Raw genomic sequence first — 13,041 nt, 5'->3', positions numbered from 1 at the left:
CGTATGGCGGTTATAAAGCAACGAAAATATTCCGAAAAGGACTGTTTTCAGACACTATTGTAAATATTTAAGGACGAAACACCAAAGTCCAAGAGTTAATTGGGTAGAAAAAGAAACCCAAAGCCATATTATTCAAAATAACCCTCCTGAACAAGCGGGGCTCGAAGGGCGTTATTTTCCTCATTAAATTATGGATTTTTACAGCTTAAATAAAGCAGATTTAAACCTTGGGCCTTTATGTGCAGCTTGGCTGAAAATTATAGCCTGTGGCGAGCTTACCACAAACCCGCTGTCACTTTAATGCCACACTACTAAATCAAACTAAAGGAGATTTGTTCTTTGCCACAGATAAATTCAATATTGGCTCACTTTGTGTATGAGAAGAAAGCAGCGGCTCTCTAATTGGACTATGAGACCTTTCGCCGAGAGAAATATGTTTTATTCATTAGGATTAACGCGGCAAAAAAGCAAAATTTGCAGCGTAAAATTGGTTAAGATTAGTGCATACGTCGACGTTTCTATTCTAAAACTGACCTTCCATAAATAAATCTAGCTATTTAAGATAAAACTTAATTTAGCTCACATCGGATAACATAGAAAAGCGTACAAAAAGGGAACGTCTGAAACTCGTTTCCAGAGACTTGGAAGAAAAAAGTTGCGGAAGCGGAACTCTAGGCTGCCTCCTTTTGTTTGGGCACAAAATCAATAGAATACGAATAAAAATATTAACATATAAATAGACCATCCTGAATAAAACAAACGCGCTAAAACTCTAGTAAATCCTGCGTCGTATGGGGAACACAAACGCATATATTTACCACGGTCGGTCGGATCAAGTAAAAAGGACCTTTTTGAAAAGGATGAGATCTCATTACGGAGTCATTTTGGCTTCCCATATGTAAAATTATGCGAGACATTTGTTTTCGATGGACGACACAAATCATGGTGTCACTCTCAATATTAAAAATACAAAAAAGACAAAAAACGAGTGAATTTGTTTGTCAGACTTTTCGTGTCTTTCCGTTTATTTTTACCAGATTCGAGAGTATCATTAATTAATATGTATAATTTCCCACAGGTCGTTTATCCAACAAATTTGAATAGAATTCTTATAGAGTGAAATGGAAATGTTGAGGGTTGCTTCAGTGGGTGAGGAAAAGAAAAAGGAGCACCTGATTACAACACGATATATTACAGACTGACTATTTTAAAAAAGAAAAAAGAACACACATGCAAAGGAACATTGAAAACGCTGACCCCGCATATACATTTGGCCTTATCAATATTATTGCTTTTAGGCAGATTAAGGTTTTCTTTCTTCAACAGGAAAGTTAACGTATTTCAATATCTGCCTCCTTTACTAACATATTATAGTTATCAAGTTAGTTGTTGGTTAAATAAGAAAATAACATGTTGAAATATGATTTAGGGAATCTCCTGTGATTTCTAATGTCAGTGGTCAACTGAAGCTTTACTGGATCGGATTAGATAAGGAGGTCAGACATCTGTAATTTGGGTGCCTAACTCATTAAACAATATAGGTTTTCGATAAGAAAATGGGATAATTTCACATTATATCTGTTTGTAAGTAGGAGATTTATACAAATTTAAGAAAGCAATAAGGTTTTCGGAGTACATTCGAATTTCCGTTTGAGTTGGGAAGCTCATTGTCAGAACACATCAAAACTGAAGTAACAATTAATATTGAATAATGAATATACATACAAGTTAGATATATAAGGGACATTTTTGTCTCCCGTTTCATTCCATTTCATTCCATTATATGTTATTCCAACTTTGTTTTTAATCGAAATTAAAAAATTTAATTTAAATTTAATTAAAAAAAAATTTTAAATTAAAAATCGAACGGTGCCTTGAAGTCGTCAGATTCGAGTGTTGATTACAGAATATTAAAGCTTTATTGTACACGAACTGGGGATCCAAATATTTGCTGAAATCAGAGTACTTTAACTTTCTGGACCTTTTCCAACGAAATTTTTGAAGTCATCAAATTCAAAATCAATATCACCTAACTGTTTTTGTCAAACCAAAAACGCCTGACTAAATAGCATAAAGATAAAAAAAAAAAAAAAAACTTTTCCACAAATTCTGAATAATTGGCGATAAGAAGAAGGTTCCATTGAGCCAAACTAAATCGTTATTTTTTAAAGTTATCATTCCGATCTTTTCCGAATGCAAATATCGAGGAATATAAAATGCATTCCTCAACGCTCACATCGATCACTTCCTGTGAATTTACAATCTGATATCACTTTATGTACCCTCAGATTGATGCAGGGCTAAAGGGGTTTTCAGTAAAAATATATTTCCATAAGGGAAATACCAAGATATTGGAATTGGTTCGGCTTGAACAGTATTTTGCGGTGATATTTGAACTGAGCAACGAATGGGAATCAAAGTGGAAATATTATGTACGAATAAATTTGGGCTTATTTATCGAAGATAAAAGAGGGAAATAAAAAAAATTAATCGGATACCTTTTTGGTTGGGAGTCCATGCTCAAGTTATGTATTTATTTTTGTTTACGGAGAAACTTTTAAACATCAAAACCACTAATACAAGTGGGTAAAAGAATTTTATTTTTCGTCTGAATCTGAAAAATAGAAAACAATGGAAAGCCATCGAGATGAAAAATTTCTATATGAGGAATTGAAATTGGGCCAAATTGAGTCTGAAACAAAATAAAAGCTAAATCAATAGGAAATTTAGCTGTCGGCTTCGAACCATAAATAAAGCAGTGGCAGCAGATAGTTACTCCCTCCCACCCTCAGTCTTTTTTTATCACGTAATACATCATGCATAAAAATTCAGGCGCCTGCATGGTTGCCTATAAATTTTCTTACTTTTTTCCAGTTTTTATACGTGCACATCTCGGGATTTTGCTTTAAAAGAGTAGTTTCTCTTAACCTTTCTTATTGAACCCCAAAAATGACTCTTTTCGGACGCTGTTGCATCGCGTTTCAGCAGATATACATTATAAATATAATTATATGGTGTTCAAGAATCCGAAGAGTTTAACAGACACCACAGCATTTTAAATATTTTTCTTCGTACACATCAACGGTACCATTCTCATTAATCTTTTTGAATCAACGTGTATAATAGATCCTCTTTTTTACGTCAATAGATTTTGTGCATGCACCTGTTAAATAAATTTAAAAAAAATAATGAAACTGGGTAATGCAATTTTTAAATTCCCGAACACCCTCATTTTTTAAATCATGTAAACAAAATCACTTTAAAGCATAATTTTATTATAGGCAATCAACTGTATACAGAGTCAACAAACACGGTATTGTCATCCTATTTGACGCTTATTAGATTTTTTCAACAATCATGACGAATACCTGCAGTTGGTGGAAAAATACTGTAACTGACTTGTATATTAATAGGCGTTTAATACACTTGTTGATTAAATAATTATTAAAATCAATTTATTTGTTTGGAATCGTCGTACTTTATGAGAAAATCAGCAAGGCATTGTTACTGTTGAATATTCAACTCTCGGATTAGCAAGAAGTTTGCAGTTGCAACAATTACATCTTCTCTAATCTTATTAAAAGAGGGTATTTTCAGCACAGATTTGTCACTAACACACACTCATTTTACGGTCGGCTTTTTGTTAATTGGATTACAGCCTGAGCCTTAATCCGTGTCTTCAAATATATAATCGAGAGACTGCTGGCGCGAAAGCCGCTTGTGGCAAAAATGGATATGTGGAAGCGTAAAATATACGACACGTTCTGGATAAAAATAATAAAGACCTAGCAGCCATAAATATTGAGAATAATACGTTATCCTCTGGCATAGTTCGGCTTTAAATTATAGCTTATATCACCTTCTATATGCATTTTTCTGTAAAGCGTTAGACTTTGAAACCAAATATTATTTGAAACGTTAATAATGTAGAAAACGATGCTGTTACCCTCACAGATAGCTCCGCCAGGACTATCTGTTTTTGCCCATTTATAAAAAACTCTGACAGTTTTAAAGGGGAAGCTCGAGTTCCACTCAAAAGCTAATTTACCGTTTATGGTAAGTGATATTTACGAGATGCACTTCCCATAATGCAAATTACTTTTAGTGCCGTTACCGCGACACTAATTCCAGTTTTCCGGATATGGCTCGTTAAATCGGTCGCCGACCCTGAAGATTAATAAAGCCAAAACCAACTTGCCGCATTTGGTTCGAATATTATCTCCCTATTAATTAGACTGGTACAATTTATCCAAATTTTCGTTCTAGCTAGGTAATAGAATGGCTATTGAGTTTGTTGCAAATATGAGCCAGCATCATGGGAATGGTAATAATCGATACTCGGTTCGTTTAATGAAAGGAAAGTTTAGAAATTTGGCAAGTATTTGCAAAGTATTAGAAATTTGGCAGAACTTTTCGTACTGCTTCAGCCGCTTGATAGAGTGAGCTTAACTGACAAGGACTCAGTTCTCCCACATGAATAAGCTGGTATAATTCTACTGCATCTATTTTGCATGGACCATTGAATAACGTCGTTCAACAGAATGCATCTCAACATAAACTGTTGAAAAAATTGATTTTTTTGATAACGTTATTTATTTATCGATTCAGACACAATATCCAAAAAGAAAACGTGTCTCGAGATGGTACATTTTTCCTCATATTTATGTATAGGAAAATCAGTTTAGATTTTCTTTCTGAAAATTGCGCAAAGGAAAATTAGAGAAAAATTACATCATTTTTTTGTCACCCCTATGTTATTTCACCTGAACAACGTACTCTGCTTTAAAAATCTCTGTAAGTTAAAGTCACGTTCATCTGAATTCGTATCGTTCGGAAAAATCCGTTAATTCGTTTCAATTTTTTTAATTTATCATTTCTTCATTGCAAAACTGCAACTTCAAGCAAAACTGGACAAAACCGCATGAATGAAATTCATTAGGAAATGCTATTTTATATAACTCGTGTCGCATTGCTTGACTTGGCTTCGTTCATCCCCCAAAATTCCTCCTATCATAAAATGATTTAGTTTCTAATTAGATACATAAACAGCTATTATTAAAAGTCTAATCGCCAGGGAATCCTATAATACCAGATAAACTGATGATGAGGATTACCAGAAGGTCCGTCGTATGGGACTAACATTGCGAAATACAATTTGTGATACACGTTGTATTGAATCCCGAATTTGCTATAGGGATTGACATAATCTAGCTTAATTCCACACGCATAACAAACAGTCTCCAATCGATTAATGGATCAAAATCTGAAACAATATATCGTGCACCGTTATTATAGATTTCAGCTCAGAACGGATGACGGTGCAATGATGAGCCAGCAAATTACGCCATGTAATGCTCTGTGATAAACCGAGTAAGGTAAATTAGAGATTGAGGGCGGATGTTAATAATCTTGTGCCATTTTGAGGAAACCTCGCTTTACCTGTGATGAATTTTGGCTATAACTTGGATCGAGCTGACGAATCTTCCATTAATCGTTTATGGAATCTAGTGTAAACTTACATTTAGTAATTTGGCCGTAGTTTATGAAGCTTGCATCAGATGAATGGGTCTATCCGCAAAAGCTAATTGCTGACGATAGCTTCATCAGCAAATATATTCCCAAAACGTTCTTTATGACCAAAAAAAGCAATTATCAAAATCCCATGAAACAGAACCTGCTGTGTCGTAAATCTGTTTGCGAATATTCCTGCGGTTGTGGCACTTCAGAGTGACTGAAGACTTTAATGCAATTAAATTTCTCCTCTGGTCATACGGATCTTAGTGAAATTATCTTTTTCGAAAAACAATTATTGATTCTAATAAATCCGATTGGTTTTCAACCTCAAGATTGTGATTGTTCCTCTGTTGCCAAATGAAACTTTTTTTGTAGTGTACCCCAGATAGTCTAGTTAAACTAAAGTGGCCCCAAGGGACGATTTGGGCCCCATCGCTTGTGAAACCACACGAATAGCATTTACCGTTTATTTACCTTTTCCTATGCAAACCTATGAGTACTAATTCGCAAATGTCTTGCGACGTACTACATGCGGGGCATCCACGCACGGACTATAGGTCATAGCTTTACATCGATCAATCGGATCATCAAAAGTCGAAATTAAAATACTTCGCAAATACCTTAATCGCCTGCCGAAAGAAATTTATGTTCGCCAGTCAATATTCAATCTTTTTTAGTTCTACAATAAACACATATTTCACTTGCTTTATTCTACTAAAATATAATTTTATTGTAGGACGACTTTGCTGAATCAGTTTATGGCTCCAAAACAATGTTATAAAAGGCTCTGAATAGTCAAATCGGACATAAAGTATCTTTTCCTCTCAACTAACGAGAATGTTGATAATAATATTGGTTCTTAATAAACCATCGTAGAAACTTTGTGACTAACAATGTGATTCGCGCACAAAGTCGTAAGCCGCAGGATTGTGGTTCGCGCACAAAGTGTCTGAATCACAATCCTGCGGCTTACGACTTCTTCCAGTCAATTCTCCTTTACATACATATGTATGTATACGTTAACAGCAAGTTTCAGACCTCGTTTACTCTCATTGGCAAAAGTTTTGCACCTCCCCAATATTTATATACTACGTGACAAAGAAAGGTAAACACCCATTAAAAACCACTTTATTTTGATAATTTTTTGCATGTTGACTTATCTTAAAAAAAGAAAGAAATGATCAAAATTTCAAGTTTATCTGTTAATTTTTTTTTAGTTTCCATGGGTCGTTCCTTAAAAAAATAAAATTTTGTTTAAACATTTTTGTTCACATTTGCATCGCAACTTTTGTGAAGTGTGTTGCAATGGGTCATAATTTTTACTCATTATGCCTAGAGTGCGTAGAATTGAACAGATCCGGCAGCTTAGTGACTTTGAGAGGGGGCGGATTGTTGGGTTGCGCGAAGCAGGTCTGTCGGTCAGAGAAGTGTCTAGAAGAACTAACAGATCCTTAGGAACCATAGTGCGGTGTTACCAGGCGTGGACTCAGGAAAGCCGTGGGCACAGAACCAGAGGCACTGGGCGACTCAGAGGAACCACAGAGCGCGAAGATCGTCGATTGTGACTTTTGGCTCTTAGAGACCGATTTAGCAGCAGTCGAGCTATTGCAAATCAGTGGTTTGAAGAACATGGGAATAGGGTTGGTATGCGTACAGTATATCGCCGAATACGAAGTTTTGGCCTTTTGTCCTATCGTCCGCATTGGGTGCTGCCTCTCACTCGCGAACATCGATCTAACCGCTTACAATGGTGTAGAGAGAGGATTCAGTGGGACCAAGAATGGACTCAGGTTATCTTTAGTGATGAATCCCGCTTCTGTCTGGGGACGAACGACGGTCGGGCAAGGGTGAGAAGGCGACGGGGTGAAAGGCGAGATCCACAATTTGACAGAGAGCGTCATGTCCACCGTACTGTAGGCGTTATGGTATGGGGTGCTATCGCATATGGTAGCAGATCACCCCTAGTTTTCATTAGAGGCAACATGACTGCCCAACGCTATATCCATGAAGTGTTGGGGCCATATGTGATTCCATATTTTCGAACTATCCCGAACGCTATTTTCCAGCAAGACAATGCTAGACCTCATGCTGCTAGGCAAACAATAACGTTCATGGATCAACATCAAATCAACCGTTTACCCTGGCCACCTCGATCGCCGGATCTGTCTCCTATTGAACATGTCTGGGACATGATTGGCCGCAGACTGTTGAATTTACAGCACCCTCCACAGACTTTAGCAGCCCTTACTCATGAAGTTCAGATTGCCTGAAATGAGATACCTCAAGAAGACATTGACAATCTTATTAGATCCGAGCCCAGGCGTATCAATGAGTGTATAAGGAACTGTGGATGCTCAACACACTATTGAAAAAAAATGAAGTTCTTCCTTTGATCTTGCTGAAAGTGTAATCATTGAATAAGTATGTGGTACTGAACACGTACAAAAAAAATTAGCAAAATAAAATTATCTTTAATGGGTGTTTACCTTTCTTTGTCACGCAGTATATTTTCATGGACGTAAACAATACATTGGGCAGAGATAGGGACTCAGTGCGGATGGCCACGAACAAAAACCAATGAAGCAAATAAACAATCTTTTCTATTGGAATTCGAATACCTTTTTTCTTCATCAGTACTGAATCACTATCTCCGCCCAATGTATTGTTTACATGCATGAAAATATAAATATTGGGGAGGTGCAAGACTTTTGCCGATGAGTGTATTACGTATTTGGCGCTTTCTAATTCATTTGCATGCAACAGCAAGAAATATTTTGAGAGGACTAAAAGTAACACCATTAACCATCTTATCAAGCATGTGTGCACCAAAAAATTAAAATTAGGTTCACCCCCAAGTAAAATTTAGCCTAAATTCAAAAGTTGAGCCTGATATCGCAATCAAAACGTAAACCGTCTCACTCTCGCTTTGCAAACTACACGCTTATCTCATCTGATTTAACTTTCAAGAAGCCTTTATCGGAAGTTTGAATTTCTATTATCATTAGCTTATAAACTATAATTTCAAGCTCCCCTGCTGTGTTTTGAGGTTTCGAGGTTCCCCCAAGTTCCACCAGAAGTTCCTGCTTAGGTTAAACGCCGAGATCTTATTGTATGTCAGTGAGAATTGTTATCGTAGTTACTAAAAGACATCAATTTAAATTACGCAGAGAGGGAACAATAGATACTCTCCTATGTGTCTTAGTTATTATGACGTTTATAATGTTTATTGTAATGATATATTATAACTAAATAACTGTTTCGAATTATTTTTGGGTGCTGGTGCCTGATGGACCACATTAGTCAGAGGAAGCAAAGGAGCTAAATGCTAAGTATTAAGTGATCCAAATTAATTATAGATCGACATTATTTAAGGCATTCTTTGCAAAAACGGGATTTTTGATATTTCCACCAAATTGTACAACTGAAATTTAACATGTGTTATAAGAAAATAGGAAAAAACAAAGTCGATGACGACGGTGGAAAATCGAAACGTCGGATTTCAAATATAACATCGCCACGTTGTAGAAGAGGAAAAGTTGCAATTGTGACATGTCAAATATTTTGAATTACTTCGCTACATGATCTGACAAAAAATGAAGTATTTTTTCCAAAATTTCAATTTTTTTTAATATCTCCAAAGTCATTGCAATTTTTTCAAATTTTAAATGTGCACATTCTTGAAATCTAAATTGTGCAACTTTTCCCTCAAATTAACCGTTCTCATATCTTTTATGGTTACCGAGATCTTCTAGGGTGAACTCTAGAAACGAATTCCCTGTAGATATCTCTAATATTGGGTTTTCTCATACTGTGGAGCAATTTATCAGTGTTACTTAAATTCTACTCAATGCATATGCATATTTTACAGAGTGGTCCGATTACTATGGGCCACTACTGCTATCTTTTAAATCGTAAACATTACAAGTTCGGTTAAATTAGATGAAAGTTGTCAAATTTGATGACAAGTTAAGATTTCGAGGCAGTGTTGCCAAAATTGTTTTCGGCAAAATTTCGTTTTTTCCTGGTACTTCCGAAACCGAACAAATTTTGGCAACAGTACTTCGAGATCTTAACTTGTCATTGAATTTGACAACTTTTGTCTAATTTAACCGAACTTGTAACATTTACGGTTTAGAAGATAGCAATAATAGGCCATAGCAGTTGAACCACCCTATGTAATATACGAATGTACGATGTGAACCAAAAAGAGTCGTACCTACCTAGTTTGCGTTTGTTTCAAGAACTCATATATTTTTTAACATATTCATTCAGTAACTAAATATCTTTTTTTTGTAAAAAGCAATATATAAATACTATACAAAGATGCTGACATCTGTAATTAAATAAAAACTTCATAGGAAATGAGGGAAACCATCTGCCCGATATAATTAAATTTGTTTTAAGGTACTTGAGTTGAAGTAGCGAATCTTGGAAAGTGTTAATGGCGTCGGTAAACTTTCGGTGTTAGTCGAAAAACTTATCATCCTATCTTAGAAATAAGGATAATCGCGGTAATCGTTAGTCCATTAGTGGAGGCACATATCCCAAGTTTGCCATTGGCGGGGAACTTTAGATTTAAGTTCGGATTATCTCGCATCGATGCGTTTCGGGAATCAGCGTATTCACGCAGGGTTTGGTAATCCGCTAACATAGGCGGTTTATTACAGAGATCTGCTTGATTACTTTTAAATTGATACTCCCGAGCTTGTATAACAAAGCACGAAACATTTTTAAAGGACGTCGATTTAGTTATGTGTTGATTTATGGATTACCAATCATAATCGCCGTAAACTTTTCTAGGATATTTCATTTTTCGTTCCACGCCTCTTCGCAATTTCATTAACGAGGCGAACACACGTCAGAATAAACGTACTATTCGCAAGGCATTATGGCGTTATAGTACACGATTATAAATAACTTATCGCATAAAGTCATAAATTTCGAGAAAGCTGGCTTAATATTGGTGTCTCGGCAAAAAGCGAGTCAAGTAGAAGTGCCACAAACAGGCTTTGATTAATAGACAAAATTAAATTACGTTGATAATAACGATAATAGCTAAATCAGTTTTGTCACTAAGCGTACAGAATTAGGAAATGGAGAGACATTATAACTGGCGATCATTAAAAAATATTTTACAGAAGGTAGAGAAGCGTAAACGTAGTGATGATTAGGCCATTTGCTATTTATCATCCAACTTCTGACTGACACCTAATAACAGATGAATTTATCCAAGACATCGGTTTCATATTTCAACTCCTACATCTTATTACTATGCACTGAAGGTTGTTTGTAGACACACACTTGAATAAGTATACTACGTGTGAATAGCACCGCGATGTTGTAAAATGACACAATAATCATCTAAAATATTAGAAAATTCACGCTCCTTATCACTCTGATATTTTAGATTTCAAAGCGTATATAATTTAGATTTACATAAAATACTGTACAGATTTAATAAAATTGAAGATTTACTTTTTCGCAAAAATGCTCCGTCCCCGTATGTATTTATTTTTTTACGTAAATATGAAGTATACAATGGGGCCATAACTGAATATCAAAACTATGTTTAAAATCCTAAATGGCGACAGCGATATTCATCCGTCGCCATATCAATAAAACATGTCAGAAAACAAACTGCATTGCCCAGGCTAATAAAAAATGTCCAACTGTGCTGACATAGTCACATTTACTTTTTTTATATCATACATTTGTTAGAAATGACCTTCATCATATGTGTAACATTTCACAACTTTCAAATACATTGTTTGATGGGAAAACCCTAAGGAAAAAATTAAAAATTTTCATGTATGCGCGAAATATTATCACATTGATGCAACATCACAAAAAGTATGCTAAACATTAACCATGAAGTGCGAAGAGCGTTAATTACTAATTCCTTTTTTAAGATATTTGGTGGTACCACTCACCACAAGTGGTATGTATTCCCAATTTAAGTTTGAAGTGCCCTTCCGATAATACTGATTTGATTTTCTTTCTCCTGTAATTAAGGGAAAAAACTCATTGGGAAAATGATCAAGAAATTTTTTGAAGAAAACTGACGTTGTAAGGCTATGAAATAATTAACAATAAATCGTGGATTTGGAAGAAAACCATTACAAAGTTCGAAATTCACACCGCCCTGGTTCTGAAAGAAGATTTCTGGAACTGGGTTTGCGTCGTAGAAGAAGGTGCGATGTAGGCAAAGTAGAGAGGCTCAAATATTAGTTCGTGTCTTAATATTCGATATGTCGGCAGTGGCATCAGAAAAGAAAAAATTATCATATTAACATTGGAGAATTCCGAAATATAAAATATGGAAACCTAGTGAAAAATTACTGAAAATTTAAGGACAATGTATGAAGACCAATTTGACACTTAAAAAGAAATATACAATAGAGGAAACACTTGGCGACGCTGGTAATTTTGAACAATGAGGAGATGATTTACCAAATTTGTAGATGTGTCTTTGGTATGTTGCTAGGCAAACAGTTAATTTATATTACTATCGTACAAAACATGTTAAAAACATCACGAACTATAAGGATTTTGCTGGTATCAGAAAAATTGACTTTGGGGGTTTTACTGGTCTCAGACAAACTTTGTCTTCGAGAAGTAAAATTTCCTTACTGTTCTTGGGACTTAATACTATTAAGCTTTTTGAGGTCAGATAAATCTTCTTTCTGCTTTCCACTTCGACATTCCAGAATGCACTACATTCCTCTAAATGAACACAATAGACTAATTTATCGTTGAATTCGTGTAAAAATTGTAGTCGAAACTACGTGAGAAACTTTAGCGCAGACCTGGCTATCCCAAAGTTGTATATTGGATCATACATCGAAACGTTTCCTAGGAGTTGAAGTTTGCACGAAATTTTTTACACGTTCCGAAGTCCAATCACTCATTAGAGTTCTCTTCAGAAGGCGAAGTAGTTTTAGGATCCCCGCTGTTGCGAAATGAATGAGTGATCAGTGGCTGTAACTTATCTTCGGCAAAAAGGGAGTTGATGAACTGAAAATGAATCGGTGAGTGGTCTCCGCTTGATTTGATATTTTATTCCTGGGCACGTATGGCGGACATGATGATGGCAACCTATATTTTCAACAAGTAGTTAGTTGATGAGTGGTGCATTTTAAGCAGATTTTCAAATGGAGTTTTCTGGTGATCTTAATTTTGTAAAAGCAATGGCTATTCATTGCAAAATTTTGGTAAATGCACACATTTCTAATCCAATTTTGCCTACATTTTTATAAACGCTGAATATAGAACGGATATTAACCATCCATTTGCCAGTTCATCCGCAATCCGTCCTGAAATGTCGAAAAGAGCAATTTAAAAGCAATATCTCTGTGATGAACAAAAATTGAACATCTTTGTTGACTGATTACGAGCGGATCGAAACTAGACGTGAATATGAACTATGAACGAACGCGAAATTATTTTACCGAGCAATATTGAAATATTGATAAAGCTATCCCTTTCTTTGTAATTGAACTATGATATGTACGTGAAAATAAACTAAAC

This window comes from Euwallacea similis, chromosome 16 (genome assembly GCF_039881205.1).
Source record: "Euwallacea similis isolate ESF13 chromosome 16, ESF131.1, whole genome shotgun sequence".
Taxonomy (NCBI): Eukaryota; Metazoa; Arthropoda; class Insecta; order Coleoptera; family Curculionidae; genus Euwallacea; species Euwallacea similis.
Note: the sequence above shows the minus strand (reverse complement) of the source record.